This window comes from Nelumbo lutea, chromosome 1, assembly GCF_056320005.1.
Source record: "Nelumbo lutea isolate HS-2025 chromosome 1, American lotus-T2T, whole genome shotgun sequence".
NCBI lineage: Eukaryota > Viridiplantae > Streptophyta > Magnoliopsida > Proteales > Nelumbonaceae > Nelumbo > Nelumbo lutea.
Window position 1 is genome coordinate 131,392,376 of NC_142684.1, and position 17,062 is coordinate 131,409,437.

The following is a 17,062-nucleotide window of genomic DNA, read 5'->3' on the forward strand; positions in this document are numbered from 1 at the left end:
GCCCTGCCCTAAGGGTCACCCAACGGGGCCCCTCCGCCCCCTCATCAGCATATGAGCTCGCCGAAGGAGTCGAGGGGTCTGCTAAGGTCTTCCACCCCTGGTGGTCGATTCATGAGGGGGACTCTATAACTGAGGAAGGGATCAGCAGGCCCTGGTGAGTGGGGCAATCATCTCGAGGGGTTGCTTTCGAATGATGCATAGTGAGCCACAATCCGTCTACGACAAGAGGTTGTACCACTTGGCCGAGGTAATTTTCTTTCTCAAGCTTTGTCTTGTGTTTATTTCTTTGTTGTAGTCTTTACTGATAACTCTTGTTGCAGGCCTGTCTTAACTTCATCGGTCTAGGAGACAGAATGAACCTTACTTTGTCACGCCTGGACAAGCTTTAGAAGGAGAAGGAAAAGTTCTATGCTTCTACCGGTGACAAGCGAGACACCATCAGGAAGACCCACAAGGATGAATAAATGATCCGAACAAAGATGGAGGCCGACTTGAAGGAAACACATGCCCGCCTTGTCAAAGAGCAAGAGGAGAGGGTTCACCTCGAGAGCATTGTCACGGAGGCAGAGCGGCGGGCGACCTAGGCCAAAGGGCAACCGAGGCGGAGAAGAGGGCTGCGGAGACCGCAACAGAGATGGACAAGCGGGCAGTTAAGGCAGCGACCGAGGTAGTGGAGGCCTTTACGAAATCACTCGAGTACCAGCAGACCCTCGTTGAGTATGCTCCACCTCGTACCTAGATGGTATCGAGGACACCAAGAAGGTCCCCTGCAGGTGATGCTCGATTTTGACGTTGAGGGGCTAAAGGTGATTCCTGACTCCCACAATGAGGCTCAGGCTACTGATGGCGCTGTCGGCTCTGCCCTTCCCCCGGATAGATATGAGGCTTGATGTGATTCTTCTTGTGTTTTTTCTTTCTTTTTTCTTTTGAGATGTAAATGGGCTCAGCCTCCGAGGTCGTAAAATTTTTTGTAAACGCTTTACACAAAACGAAATGAAAAATACAAGCATTTTTTGTATGATGTGTTCTCCCCTTTTGTCTCTTTTGCATATATATATATATATACATATTTTATTATATATATTTTATCAAAGAGGTCTTTGCCCCTCCTAACAAAGAGATCACTGTTCAAAAAATGGCTTGTAATGGCTCATTTTAGGTACATGCTCGCTTTAGATTGTTAAGGGGCCGAGGTTGACGCAAAGGTATGCGACCAAGGTGCAAATTGCCTGGCTCGTTTTTTACCCAGGTGTTCACTTAGGCTAGGCTGAGGTGGTCTGTCAAAGTATGGGAGGGAGGCCGAGGCTGAGGTATAGCTCGCCTAGCTAGTCTCTTTCCCAAGTGGTTACTTCGACGAGGCCGAGGTGGCGTTCTAGGGAGGTTGAGGTCTCGGGCCGAGGCGAACCGTCGAGTTGGTCGGGGTTGTCATTCATTTAATCGCGCTAAGTGTGTATGACCAGGAGGCCATCCACTGCCGAGGCGGGTGGTGAGTAGACCTGTTCATGGGCCGGGCCGAGCTCGGGCTAGGCTTTTACTATGTATTAATAGATTTTTCTAAGGCCCGAGCCCGAGCCCGACCCTCATAAAAAGCCTGAAGCCCGAGCCTAGGCCCAAGCTTGAAATTTAGCCTATACTTTTATAAAATATATAATATTGAGTCAGGCCGGACTGGGCTTTTTTGACAAATTTCGAGCCTGGCCCGAAACGCAGTCGGGCTTACTATGTTAGGCCCAAGGTCAGGCCTGCAGACCTAATTACATGACCAAGCTTGGCCGGGGTGCGGGCCAGGCCGTCGGGCTACCCGGCGCACGAATAAGTCTAGTGGTGAGGCATGTGATGCCTCAGCCGTCTTGATGTATTTTATTTTGGCGAGGTGTTAAGTTAGGGTGTTTGCCACTAACTATGTGCCATGGCGACGGTCTAGCTCGAGCACATGGTCTTCGGAAGAGGCTGTGTGCTTCGACCAATCACGAAGCCAAGGGGTCATGGGAACTTAGTGAGGACACGTGCTAAAAGCCGAAGAGGAACTTTGCATTTCATTCATCAAAGTTTGCGTTTACTAGCAATACATCCAGAGGTTCTCCAAGTTCCATGTCCGAGGGACGGGTCTTCCATCTAAATGTTCTCAACAAAAAGTGCTAGGGCCGTCGACTTGCTTGGTTTTGTAGGGGCCTTCCTAGTTGAGGCCCAACTTTCCTACACCGGGTTTAGGGACCATGACCTTCTTGAGGATGAGGTCTCCCTCTAGGTAGTGTCTTTATTTCACCTTTAAGTTGTAGTAGCGGGCCACTCGTTGGTGGTAGGCGGCCACTCTAATCTGTGCATGCTCTCGAGCTTCTTCCAACAGATCTAAGTTTGCTATAAGTGCTTCACTATTCTCGGCTTCGCTGTACGCTTCAGTTCGGAGCATCGGTTAGCCAATCTCTGCTAGGATAACTGTTTCTGTGCCATAGATCAGGCCGAATGGGGTCTCTCCTATGGTTGTCCGAGGTGTGGTTCGGTATGCCTAGAGGACCCTGGTTAGCTCATTAGCCCATAGGCCATTGGCTCGGTCTAGTCCGGTCTTCAGTCCATCTAGTACAGTTCTATTGGTGACCTTGGCTAGGCTATTTGTTTGGGGGTAGCCCACTGAGGTGTACTATTGCTTGATGCCGAGGAAGGCACACCACTCTTGGAACTTGGCACTGTCAAACAACTTGCCGTTGTCGATGACTAGCATGTGGGGGAGGATGAAGCGACAAATATCGTTCTTCCAGAAGAAGCTCTGAATAGCTCGAGTTGTGATGATGGCTAGGGGTTCAACTTCTACCCACTTGGTGAAGTAGTCCACGGCGGCGATGAGGTATTTCCTGCCCTCCATTGCCTGAGGAAAGGGGCCGAGGAGGTTCATCTCCCATTTGGCGAAGGGCCAGGGGCTACTAAGAGATGAGAGGGTTGTGGCTAGCTGATGGCATAAGTTGGCATGTCTCTTGAAGGGATGAGAGATCTATCATATGGATAGTCGAACACTGTAGGTAGGTAGGGCGAAATTTCAAAAATTTCTCTCTCCCATATGGGAATCACATTCCCTGTTTTAGAAAAACTACATTTTCAAGAATCAATCTTGAACCCTAAACTGGACCAGATCTAAAGCCAAAAGGTTTCATCCTATGGCTGCTAGGAGAATTGCTTCTGTGTCATAGGTCAGGCTGAATGGGGTCTCTCTTGTGGCTTTTCGAGGTGTAGTTCAGTATGCTTAGAAGACCTTGCTTAGCTCATCAGCCCATAGGCAATTGGCTCGGTCTAGTCCGATCTTCAGTCCATCCAGTATAGTTCTATTAGTGACCTCGGCTAGGCTATTTGTTTGGGGGTAGCCCATCGAGGTGTATTGTTGCTTGATGCCAAGGGAGGCACACCACTCCCGAAACTTGGCATTGTCAAACAACTTGCCGTTGTCAATGGCTAGCATGTGGGGGAGGATGAAGCAGCAAATAACGTTCTTCCAAAAGAAGCTTTGAACTACTAGATTTGTGATGATGGCTAGGGGTTCAGCTTCTACCCACTTGAAGTAGTCCACGACGACAACAAGGTATTTCCTGCCCCCCATTGCCCGAGGAAAGGGGCCGAGGAGGTTCATCCCTCATTTGGCGAAGGGCCAGGAACTACTGAGAGCTGAGAAGGTTGTGGCTGACTGATGGCATAAGTTGGCATGTCTCTTGAAGGGATGAAAGATCCATCATATGGATAGCCAAACCTTGCAGGTAGGTAGGGTGAAATTTCAAAAATTTCCTTCTCTCCCATATGGGAATCACATTCCCTGTTTTAGAAAAATTGCATTTTCAAGCATCAATCTTGAACCCTAAATTGGACCAGATCTAAAACCTAAAGGTTTCATCCATATGTGCTGGATGGAACTACTCCCAATTCATGAATGAACTTTTTCATCCATACATCTTCTTTGGCAGTTTCACTTGCATCAATGTATTCGGCTTCGGTTGTGGAATCCGCCGTGGACCCCAGTTTGCTGCTTTTCCAACAAATAGCACACGATTCTATAATGAAAACATACCTAGAAGTAGACTTTCTATCATTTGGATCTGACTGGAAGTCGGCATCAGTATACTCCTGGATCTGTAGTGAGCTACCATCGAATACCAGACAAAACTCTTTTGTCTTTTTAAGGTACTTAATATGTTTTTCACAGCAGTCCAATGCTCCTGCCCTAGGTTGGCCTGGAATCTGCTTACCACATTCATTGCCTGAGCGATGTCAGGACGAGTGCACAGAATGGCATACATGATGCTCCCTACGACTGAGGCATAGGGAACGCCCTTCATGCCCTCAATCTCCTTTGAAGTCTTGGGAGACATGCCCTTGGAGAGAGTGACTCCATGCCTGAAAGGAACATTTCCTTTCTTGGAGTTTTCCATACTGTATCTTTTGACTATCTTGTCAATATAAGCAGATTGGGATAATCCTGTTATCCTCCTCGATCTATCTCTATAGAGTCGAAGACCTAGTATATAGGAGGCTTCTCTAAGATCTTTCATGGACAATTGCTGTGAAAGCCACACTTTCACCGTAGTCAACATTCTACGTAATTCCCAATGAGTAGAATGTCGTCTACATACAGAACTAGAAACGTAATCTTATCACCACTGGATTTCCTGTAAACACAGGGCTTGTCCGGGTTCTGCTCAAAGTCAAAGTATTTGACAGTAGAGTCAAACCGTATCTTCCAATTCCTAGAAGCTTGCTTAAGTCCATATATGGATCTATGTAATTTACATACCATGTGTTCTTCACCTGAAACTATGAAACCTTGTGGTTGCTGCATTAGATATCTTCACTAAGATCTCCATTCAGGAATGCTATTTTGACATCCATTTACCAAATCTCATAATCATGGTATGCTGCTACAGCTAGTAGGATCCTAATGGATTTAAGCATGGCCACTAGCGAAAAGGTTTCATCATAATCGATGCCCTCTTTCTGAGTATATTCTTTCGCCACCAGACGAGCCTTATAGGTCTCTATTTTACCATCGAGGCCTTTCTTCCTCTTATAGATCCATTTGCAACCAATTACTTTTACCCTAGGGGGCGGATCTACTAGAGTCCAGACTCCATTGGTCTCCATTGAGTCCATCTCAGCTCTCATGGCATCTACCCACTTTAGGGAATCTATGTCCAACATATCTTCCGTATAAGTCACAGGATCCTCCTCACTAGTCGTAGCTTCCACCAGGTAACTATCTTGGTCATAGCCAAGACGAACTGAAGGCGTGGAAGCCCGGGTAGATCTTCTAGGTTGGTCATTACCTGGAACTTGTGGGACACCTCCCACTGACCCTGAGCTTTCCTCATCAAGAACAACTTCTTGACGATGATTGTTCAGGATGTAATCATCCTCCAAGAAATGGGCATTTCGGCTATAGAACACCTTCTATTCTCCTAGGTCATAGAATAGGTAACCCAAAGAGCCCTTGGGGTAGCTTACGAATAGGCAACGGTTGGTATTGGATTTCAATTTGTCCGCACTCGTTCTTTTAACATGTGTCGGACAAACCCCAAATCTTCAAGTGTCTCACACTTGGTTTCTTTCCAGTCCAAAGTTCATAGGGAGTCTTTGGAACTGATTTGGTTGGAACCCAGTTCAACACGTATATCGCAGCCTCCACTGTGAAACCCCAAAAGGATGTGGGCAACTCTGAATGTACAAGAAGTGACCGGACCATATCTAATAATGTCCTATTCCTCCTCTCTGAAACACCGTTTAGTTGTGGTGTAGTAGGAAGAGCTAACTGTGATATTATCCCGTTGACCTTCAAGTAGTCCCTGAATTCATCAGAGAGATAGTCACCACCTCGATCCAATCGAAGGGTCTTAATTTTCTCCCTAACTGCTTCTCGACCTCTTGTCTGAACTCTTTGAACTTTTCAAATGATTCCGACTTGTGTCTCATTTGATACACGTAACCGTACTGAGAATAACCATTGGTGAATGTAATAAAATACACGTGCTAGTTATGAGTTCTAACACTCATGGAGCCACATACATTAGTATGTATAAGGTCAAGCGTGCCTGTTCATTTTTCAGGCTTACCATTAAATGGTCGTTTCGTCATCTTACCCTGAAGGCAAGGTTCACAAGTTGGAAGATCTTCTACAGTTAAAAAAATCAAAAGGACCATCCTTTACCAACCTTGCGTTACGATCTTTTCTTAATATGGCCAAGTTGGTAATGCCACGGGCATGTGGGATTAACTGTATCACAGACTCTTTTCTTGAGGATATCATACGACATAGTTTTGGCTATGTTAGTTTCTAGAAAAGGATGGAGAACATAGAGACCATTCTCAAGTTCTCCGTATGTGATGAATTTGTTATTTCTTTTAATAGTAATTGTTTACCAAAAAGAATAGAATATCCATTCGCACACAATTTTGAAATAGAAATCAAATTTATTCTCAAATTCTATACACAAAGACAACCTTTTAGTACAATAGATCATTCTCTGAAAAATAACTCTATGGTTCCTATAGCCGTAGCTGCAACACTTGCAGAAGTCCCCAAGTAAAGAGTTACTTCTCAATTACTCAGTCTTCTGCTTATCCTGAACCCTTGCAGTGAGTTACACGCATGAGTCGAAGCCCCGGAGGCTGATCTTGAGAAGTTCAAGGGTAGAGGAAGAGAAGGATGCCTCGCAAGAGGAGGGGTTCCTACTTGCATTTTGCCAACACCACTACTGCCACCTCTGGATTTGAATCCCAACCATCTTCAATTTTAGAATCACTTTCTATTCTTTAATTTCAGTTTATTTTTCCCTCATGCAAATTTACTTTTATTAGATTTAATTTATGTTTTAATTCTCTTCTGCAGATTTGAAATTCGTCCAGGTAAGATGGAAGGCCTAGCTCGAGAAGTTCAAGGGTGGAATGAGAGATCTGGAAACTACTACCTCTCATCGAATTCTCAGACATTTTTATTTTGTTTCTTTTATTTATTTATTTCTATTATTTATTTATTTTTTATGCACTTGTTATTCTTAGTACCGTTCGAATTTGGTTTTAATGAATTCCATTTTTTTAATTAATTAATTTTATACTTTTGCAACTCCCCTTTGTGTTATCTTGTTTGGATCTAAGAAAATATTAATTTTTCCCTTGCTTCCCTGTGGAGACGACCCGTTCTCACCCATTTACTACTTTAGTAGTTGTTTGAGAATCGGTAAAATTCTATAAATGTTTAAATTGGTGTTCCAGAGTGTTTAATGACGCGCTTCTGGACACACCAGGCTACATCTTTGTGAAGGGTCAGCCAAAAGTACCCCTGCCTTAGTGTTTTTGGGCTAGGGCTCGATTGCCGAGGTGGTTACTACAGATGCCTTAGTGAATTTCTTGGAGCACATACTCGCCCTCCTGTACAACTTTCCCTCTAGCAGGGTGTATGAGTTGCCTGATGTCGGAGTCGCTTAGCTTCGTTCTTGTTGTCGGGCAACCATTCTGTCACTAGGAAGTTGATGATGGGGTCCATCCATGACGGTTCAACCTTTATTGGAAGTACTTGGGCTTCCACTATAGAGGGCCGAGGTAGTTTCTCCACTCAAACAGTGTGACCAAGGGTTGCATCCTAGGTGCTTACCAACTTAGAAAGGGCATAGGCTCTTGCGTTCTTGGCTCGTGGGACTTGCTACAAGGAGAAGCGTTCTCAGCTCGTAGGCTCTTGACGTTCCTCCCCATTTGATTTTTAAACACCTTGTTACGAGGCGTTGGTAGGTGGCCCCTACATTCTTGAGGCCGAAGGGCATCACTTTATAACAATAAGTGTCGTGCTCGGTGATGAACGAGGTCTTCTCCTTGTCTTCTAGGTGCATTTTTATTTGGTTGTATCCAAAGAAGGCATCCATGAAGCTGAGTAGCTCCTACCTTGTAGTGGCATCGACGAGGTGGTCTATCATCGACAAAGGAAAACTGTCCTTAGGGTAAGTTCGGTTAAGGTCTATGAAGTCGATACAGATCCACTATTTCCCATTAGCTTTCTTTACCAAAACCACATTTCATAACCAATTTAGGTAGTATACCTCTCGGATGAAGATGACGTCGAGTAGCTTGCGAACTTCCTCTCCTATGGCCTTCCAACACTCTGGTGCAAAGTTCCCCTTCTTTTGCTGAACTGGCCTAGAGCTCGGGTCCACGCTCAGCCTATGAGTGATGACTAAGGGGTCAATTTAGGGCATGTTAGCGGTGGACCAAGCAAAGACGTTGGCATTGGTTTTGAGGAAACTTACCAGTTTGGATAGGCTCTTTGCAAGTACACTTGAATGAGTTCAACACTCTAGTAAGCAAATTAGCAGCTGTAGAGGTACGTATTGACGATGAAGAAAATGTTGCTCTTTTTTTTTATGTTCTATGCCAGACTCTTGGGATAGTTTGATAATGAATTTGAGCAATACTAAAGATCTGTCATTATAATCTACTATTCTATGTTGGTTATGGAAGAATCTCGTAGAAAAGTTGGTGAGAAATCTTCAAGTGACGCAATGATGGTACGAGGTAGATCGAATGAGAGAAACGGCTCTATAAAAAATCAAACGAGATCCAAGTCAAGAGGCAACAAGAAAAGAATCAAGTGTTGGAATTGTGGTAAGAAGGGGCACCTTCGAAAAGATTGTTAGAAACCCAAAGCATAGAAAAATCGGCCCAACTCTAACAAAGATCCGGTTTCAAATAATTCCCAAGGAAACATCGCAGAAGGAAGTGATTCATCAGAAGATGGTGAGGTACTACTGCCTATTGATTCTTGTGAAAATTTAAAGCATAACTAGATATTAGATTTTTGTGCTTCTTTTCATATGACGCTATGCAGAGATTGGTTCCACACATACCAATCGTGCAATGGTGGGACTATTTACATGGACGATAATAGCACATGCAAAATAGTGGGAATTGGAGACGTTAGAATTAATATGTTTGACGACATCACTCGTACAATCTCTAGTGTACAGTATGTTCCAGAACTGCGAAAGAGTCTCCTGTCACTGGGAAAGTTTGATGAAGACGATTACAAATTTTCTGGAGAAAAGGGCCAATTGAAGATCAGTAAAGGAGCTATGGTAATTGCAAAAGGCAAATTACAAGGGAAGCTATACCGCTTGATCGGGGATACCATGGTCGGCGGTGCCATCATTGCAAATGATGTGACCGATTCCGTCATGATTTGGTATAGACGTTTGGGTCATATGATCTAGCAAGGACTTAAGGTACTTCTTGATCAAAATCTACTTCTTGGTTTAAAATCTACTGATTTGAATTTATGTGAAGATTATTTATTTGGGAAACACCACAGAGCTAGTTTTCCCAAGTCAAAAGCTAGGAGTAGAGAGGTATTAGATCTAATACACTCTGATACATGGGAAGCTACTACAGAATCTCTTGGAGGTTCATTATACTTTGTCTCTTTTATTGATGATTTCTCTAGAAAAGTATGGGTATATTTACTCCAACGGAAGAGTGATACTTTTTTCTATTTCAAGAAGTTCAAAGCTCTAGTTGAAAATCAGAAGGGGAAAATAATTAAGTGTCTGAGAACCGACAATGGAAAGAAATATACCTCGAAAGAATTTGAAGAATTTTGCAATGAGCATGGCATTCTGAGATAGTATATGGTTCCACGAACTTCACAACAAAACGGAGTTGCTGAACAGATGAATCGTACACTTATGGATCGACCTAGAAGCATGTTGAGTGCAACTGGGCTGGAGTAGTATTTTTGGGCAGAAGCAATCAATACGACATGTTACCTAGTAAATCGCTCTCCCACTACAACACTTGATTGCAAAATTCCAGAAGAGGTAAGGTCAGGAAACCCTGTTGATTATTCTTTCCTACGTACATTTGGTTGTGATGCTTATGTTTGAATTCCTAAGGAGCAAAGGACCAAGCTAGAGGTAAGGCCCAAAAAGTGTATTTTTCTTGGCTATGCAGATTGTACAAAGGGATACAGATTGCGAGATCCTACTGCCCACAAGATAGTACCTTCAAAGGACAAAAGAGTTTTGTCTAGTATTCGATGGTAGCTCACTACAGATCCAAGGGTATACAGATGTCGATTTCCAGTCGGATCCAGATAATAGAAAGTCTACATCTGGATATGTTTTCATGATAGGATTGTGTGTTGTTTTCTGAATGTCAGCAAACAAGGGTCCTAAGTAGCAAATTAATAGTCCACAACCCAGGCCGAACGCATTGCCGTAAGTGAGGCTGCCTTATGAATGAAAGTGTTCATTCCTGAATTTGGAATTCGGTACATCACCCATTCCACTGTTGTGTGACAACAAGAGGTTGATGTTAAGAGGTAGCATCATCGGAGAATGTGGTAGACCCATTGACTAAGCCACTGACACAGAAAGTGTTTGAGAAACACGTGGAAAGCATGGGACTCCGGCTAGTATCTGATTGGACCTAAGTGCAAATGGGAGCTGTTAGACAGTTTTGTATGCCCTTAGCTTCAATCAAAATGATGTACTTTATGAGTTTATTGTAAATGAATAAAAGTGCATATTTGATTCATGTTCCCTTGGCATGTTTCTGTGTAATACCCTTAAATTGGACACTTAATGAGACTCGTGTTAGTTTAGAATGTTCACAGCCAGTGGGTCGGTCTAGGGAGACCTATCTTGACAAGACTGGCACTGTGGCGCCACCAAGTCGGTTGGGGTGGCTTGTCTCAGCTACTGGGGTGAGACCCTAGGCACTTACAATGTAGGATTAATTGAATCTTTGAACTGGATCAGATTTCCAGCATTGCTCTGGACCTTGGAGATTGATAGGCAAAACTGGAAAATTACACCCGACCCCTAGACTCGATTATGATTCTGCACTAAGTGTTGGATTGGACTATCTTTGATGTACCAATCGGTGAAATCCTTAGCGGGGATCAAAACCTAGGTATGTTGGGACAGTCTGAGAATTCATCCGAGTGGGTGATCATAGTGACAGGATCAACCCCTTTGTCGGACAAAGGTAATGATCGGGGATGCACTCTCACTGATGGAAACCAAGACTGCCGGTAGCCGATTTCAATCGTTGAGATTTGTTTTGCAAAATATATTTTATATGAGATATAAAAGTATATATAAATTATGGTTTTGAAATGATTTGCAAAAGGTTTTAATTCTCGGAATCCATATAAGCAGAGTGCAACACTGTCCCTTGCAGCCGAGGGAGAGGTCCTCTCTTGTCGGGCAGTGTATGATCATTATGGGCTGAGAGGTTAAGTGTAAGACCATTGAGGATAATACCTGATGGGCTAATCTTGCATCTGCCCACAGTCCCTAGGTGTTACAAGGTGGTTTGGCCCAGGGACCACTTAGGGTAAGTGTTGGGCCCATAGAGCCCATCTGATGGGTTTCAGGGGGTGCACTGTCCATAACAGTGTATTCGGCCAGGCCTTGTAACAAAGGCTGGGCTGAACCCATGTGGCTGATGTGTAGATCAATGTTTGGGTTCCATGCCATACAAGGAAGCCCAACTGGGCAACAGTTTGGAAGGCTAAATGAATGCATAACCTTAAATGGGCCTTAAGCCCATTTCGAATTGGGCTAATTTGATTAGTCACTTAAGGGGCGAATTCTGAGATGGATCAGTTGATAGGATTGGGCCCACACCCTATCCACTTAGAGAGTCCAAGATCTAAATAAGATTTAGATTTAGAAACCTCCTAATTAGATTAAGAGATAACCGATCTAATCTGTAGATAAGATAAGGATTACCCCTTATCACTTAAAGAGACTTTTAATCCAAATATGATTTGGGTTAGCAACTCCTAATGGGATTAGGAGCTAATCCCTTTTTAAGTCTATAAAAGGAAGAGGGGGCGGCAGCTTTTAGACAATCACAAGCAACCAATACATATTCTTGTCTTTAGAGCTGAAATCACAGAAGAGAGAATCTGCACCCTGGAAATGCTCTCTTGCCGCCTCCTTCTTGCAGTCGCCGCCTACAACAGTTCGATCTCCAGTTCTTGGGAGAAATCAAGATTGGATCTTGATTCCAATCTTTTGGAGAAAAGATTGGTGGGAGTCGTATTCACAAGTCGTCCAGGTGATTTTGAGAAGGATCATGTTCTTTTGGAAGAACACTGCTGATTCTACTCTACCCTACACTGCGCCATCTTTAGTGGGAGCAGATTTTGTATCCTTCCTTGGGCGTGAACACCTCCATTGGGAGATACTATTTCTCTGTATCAGGTATTATCTCTCCCTACTCCTTTTGGTTTAGATCTGGTTCAATTTATGTTTTAAGAATGATCCTTGAAAACATGATTTTCTAAATAGGGAATTCGATTCCTAGTTGAATGGAGAGAAAAATTTTTGAAATTCACTCCCTTATTCCGCAATTTTTGGGCGTCCATGTGATGGATTTCTTATCCCTTCAAAAGCAACAAATTGATACAACTGTTGATGTACCTAAAAAGCACATTGAAACTTTTGAAGGAGACTCACGGTGATCAAGGTCGATCGAGGAGAGCTACAAGATCTATTGTCTGGCTTCAGAATTATGTAACAACTTATGCTTGCATTACAGAAGAGCATGAGCCTTGTTCATACCAGGAAGCATGCAAATGTCCAAATTCTTGTCATTGGCAAATGGCAATGGAGGAAGAAATGAAAGCTCTGAAGAAAAATAAAACTTGGGACTTAGTCAAACTACCTAAGAATCAAAAGGCCATTGGTTGTAGATGGGTGTACAAACTCAAAAAGGACACTAGCAGGAATATCGGAAGATACAAAGCTCGACTAGTTATAAAAGGATATGCTCAGAGATCAGGTATCGAGTTCAACGAAATATTTTCTCCTGTTGTTCGATTAAGTATTATTCATATTCTATTGAGTATGGTTGCAGTATTTGACTTGGAGTTGGAGCATTTATATGTTAAAACTGCATTTTTGCTTCGTAATCTTGAAGAAGAGATTTATATGACTCAACCTGAAGGCTTTGTTGAGAACGACAAAAAGGATCTGGTTTGTCAGTTGACCAAATCACTTTATGGTCTAAAACAGGCGCCAAGGTGTTGGTATAAGTGGTTTGATTCCTTCATTGTGAGCTTGGGCTTTAGCAAATGCAAAGCAGATCATTGTGCCTACACATACTTTGGTAATGATCACTTCATCATTTTGCTGTTATATGTTGATGGCGTGGCAGTTGTAGGTACTGATAAAGAAAGTATCTCAACACTGAAAGCTCGTTTTGCTAGGGAGTTTGACATGAAGGATTTGGGGGCGGTTAATCATATTCTTGGGATGACGGTATATAGGGGCAGAAAGAACATGAAAGTCTAGATAACTCAAAAGAGTTATGTTCAAAGGGTCTTGCAGCGCTTCAACATGCAAGATTCCAAACCAGTCAGTATCCCATTTTCTGTTGGTTGCAAGTTGTCTTCGGAACAATCACCTAGCACTGAAGCTGAGAAGACAGAGATGTCCCACATACCATATTCATCAGTAGTAGGGAGCCTTATGTTTTCATGGTGTGCACCAAACCAGACATTGCACAAGCAGTGGGAGTAGTCAGTAAGTTTATGGCAAATCCAAGAAGAGATCATTGGACTGCGGTGAAGAGAATCCTTCGGTATTTGAAGGGTACTTCTGAAATCTCTATTTGTTATAGTGGCCAAAGCTTAAAACTAGTTGGTTATGTAGATGCAGACTATGCAGGAGATCGCAATAATAGAAAATCAACTACTGGTTATGTGTTTTATTTACCTAATGGTATAGTGAGTTGGGCATCAAAATTGCAATCAGTAGTAGCCTTATCTACAATAGAAACAGAATATATGTCAGCTACACAAGCATGCAAAGAAAGTATTTGGCTAAAGAGGTTGCTTAAAGAATTCCACATCGAGAAAGAAGTGGTGACTATTCATTGTGACAATCAAAGTGCATTACACTTAGCAAGAAATCCTGTTTTTAATGCATGGATTAAACACATTAATGTACAGTACCACTTTGTTTGTGAGGTAGTTGAAGATGGGCAGATCTCATAACAAAAGATCCACACTAACAACAACGTTGTTGAAATATTGACAAAGCCGATGATGAGAGAAAAGTTCATTTGGTGCAGAACTTCTCTAGGACTTGAAGCCACATAAAAAGAGATGATCGATAGCTATTCTAGAGCGAGTTTCTTCACTATGAAAATTGTCTTCAAGTGGGAGAATGTTGAAAAGCAAAAGGTGGGCCAGTCGGTGGCCCACCGAAATTGCAATCGGTGGCCCACCTTGTTGTGCCCATCATTCTATTTGGTGGCACACCAAATAGAACTGTGGCACACCATTTGCAAATCACTGATTGTGGTTTGCTTACTATGAATAATTAAAAAAAAAACCCATTATACCCCTAAGCTTGTTAGATAGTTGTATGCCCTTACCTCCAATCAGAATGATGTACATTATGAATTTATTGTAAATGAATAGAGTACATATTTGGTTCATGTTCCCGTGGAGTGTTTCTGTGTAATACCCTTAAATTGGACACTTATGAGACTAGTGTTAGTTTAGAATGTTCACAACCATTGGATAAGTCTGGGGAGATTTATCCTGCAAAGGCTGACACTGGTGTGCTGCCAAATGTTGGGGTGGCCTGTCTCAACTGCCAAGGTGAGACCCAAGGCACATGTAGTGTAGGATTAATTAAATCTTTGAACTAGACCAGATTTCCAGTATTGCCCTGGACCTTAGAGATTGATGGGCAAAACTGGAAAGTTACACTTGACCTCTAGACTCGATTATGATACTACACTAAGTGTCGGATTGGGCTATCATCGATATGGCAATCAGTGAGATCCTTAGCGGGGGTCAAAACCTGGGTATGTTGGGATAGTCTGAGAATTCATCCGAGTGGGTGATCAAAGTGACATGATCAACCCCTTTGTTGGACAAAGGTAATGATTAGGGATGCACTCTCTCTGATGGAAACCAAGACTGCCGGCAGCCGATTTCAATCGTTGAGATTTGTTTTGCAAAATATATTTTATATGAGATATAAAAGTATATATATATATATATATATATTACAGTTTCTAATTGTTTGCAAAATGTTTTAATTCCCAGTATCCATGTGAGTAGAGAGTGCAACACTGTTCTTTGCAGCCGAGGGAGAGGTTCTTTCTTGTCGAGTAGTGTTTGATCATTATGAGCTGAGAGGTTAAGTGTAAGACCATTGAGGATAATACCTGATGGGCTAATCTTGCATCTACCCACAGTCCCTAGGTGTTACAAGGTGGCTTGGCCTAGGGACCACTTAGGGTAAGTGTTGGACCCATAGAGCCCATGTGATGGGTTTTAGGGGGTGCACTGTCCATAACAATGTATTCGGCCAGGCCTTGTAACAAAGGCTGGGCTGAACCCATGTGGCTGATGTGTAGATCAATGTTTGGGTCCCACCCCATATAAGGAATCCCAACTGGGCAACAGTTTAGAAGGCTAAGTGAGCACATAACCTTATTGGGTCTAAAGCCCATTTCGAGTTGGGCTGATTTGATCAGTTAAATAAGGGGCGAATTCTGAGATTGGATTAGCAGATAGGATTGGGTCTTAACCCTATCTACTCAGAGAGTCCATATCTAAATGTGATTGAGGTCTGGAAACCTCCTAATGAGATTAGGAGAAGGGCTCACCTTGTAAACTCTCTTCAGCCCTCCCAAACGGGCATATAACTTGTAACTGTCCACGCAGGGCTCACCTTGGATAGCAAGAAGAGGCTGCGCTTCAGCCCTCCCAGACCGGCACTCATTAGACCAAAAGTGAGTGCGAGGTGAAGGTTTGAAATATCTACACAAAATGTAAACTCCAATTGGTCCACGTCCAGCAAATAGACTATAATGTCTTGTTTCATGGGAACTGTTAAGTATGCATTTCTTCCTGTTTAAACTTTATCTACATTCATTGAGGCCGTATAATCATAAGATGAAATGACGGAACTGAATGGTCTGTTGCTTTGTCTTTGAATAAGTTTTTAAGATGATTGAAGCTGAAATTGGGTTGATCATTATATTTTTATTAATTAAATTTATTTAAATATTATATCCACTAAAAGACAAATAATAAGTAATTCAATTTAATTTAGCCACTTCAGCCATTATCAAAAGGGCCCCTATAGCTTTAGTGTTATTGATATATCTGTAGTATTTATATGAATATTCCTAGTGTATATTCATGATATCTCAAAAGAAAAAGAAAAAAAAAAGAACTCTTTGCAATATTGGTATTTTTAGCACTGGGCTTAATTTTATATTGGAAATTCTGGAAAAAAAGAAAAACATTGGGCTTAACCCGTTATATGTATAAAGGCTAGGATATACATGCAGATTTGAAACATAAGCTGATTTTTGGTCAGAGGAGGAAAATTGCTTAATTAGATTCACAATATCATTGATTGATTTACCCACGTTCGTATTTCAAGAATAAGTGGGACCCACGGTAAATTTCATTTTCCCGGTATCACTTACCGGGTAAATGGTACCCTTCTCATAATCGGGTAAGTTTGTTTTCCCGAGTGAAACGTAAATGTCAAAATTGCCCCCCACAACATATGAGCATTCGAGAGCCTTTCCGCTTCTATCGTTCCTTCTCCCAAAAATCACCGTTGCCTGCTGTTGAAAGTGTCTCCCTCATGTTCACCGTTATTCTGTCACCAGTGATGATACTCTCACTTGTTGCCGCTGCTCCACCAAGTGACCGTCATTGTTAATATTTTTTTTCATCCATTGAAACGGTAAAGAGTTAAAGAGGGTAAATCGCACCATTTTTCTTTTTCATAGGGTTTCTTCTTCTACGTTTATAATTGCTGTTAATCCCTTTTTATTACCTTCTCACCACTTGTAGATTGAATTCTGTGATTTGTTTTGTATTGCAAATGATTATTTCACAGAATCAGTGTTTGCCAATTGCCATTCTCGTCATCTTGCTAGATAAATTGCCGAATGGAGGGATGTTTCTATTGATTTTAAACTATAATTTACACCATTACGTTCTTTAGCTTTTTATTAATTTTGTTAAAGGGGTCTACATTCATTTTCATATTCT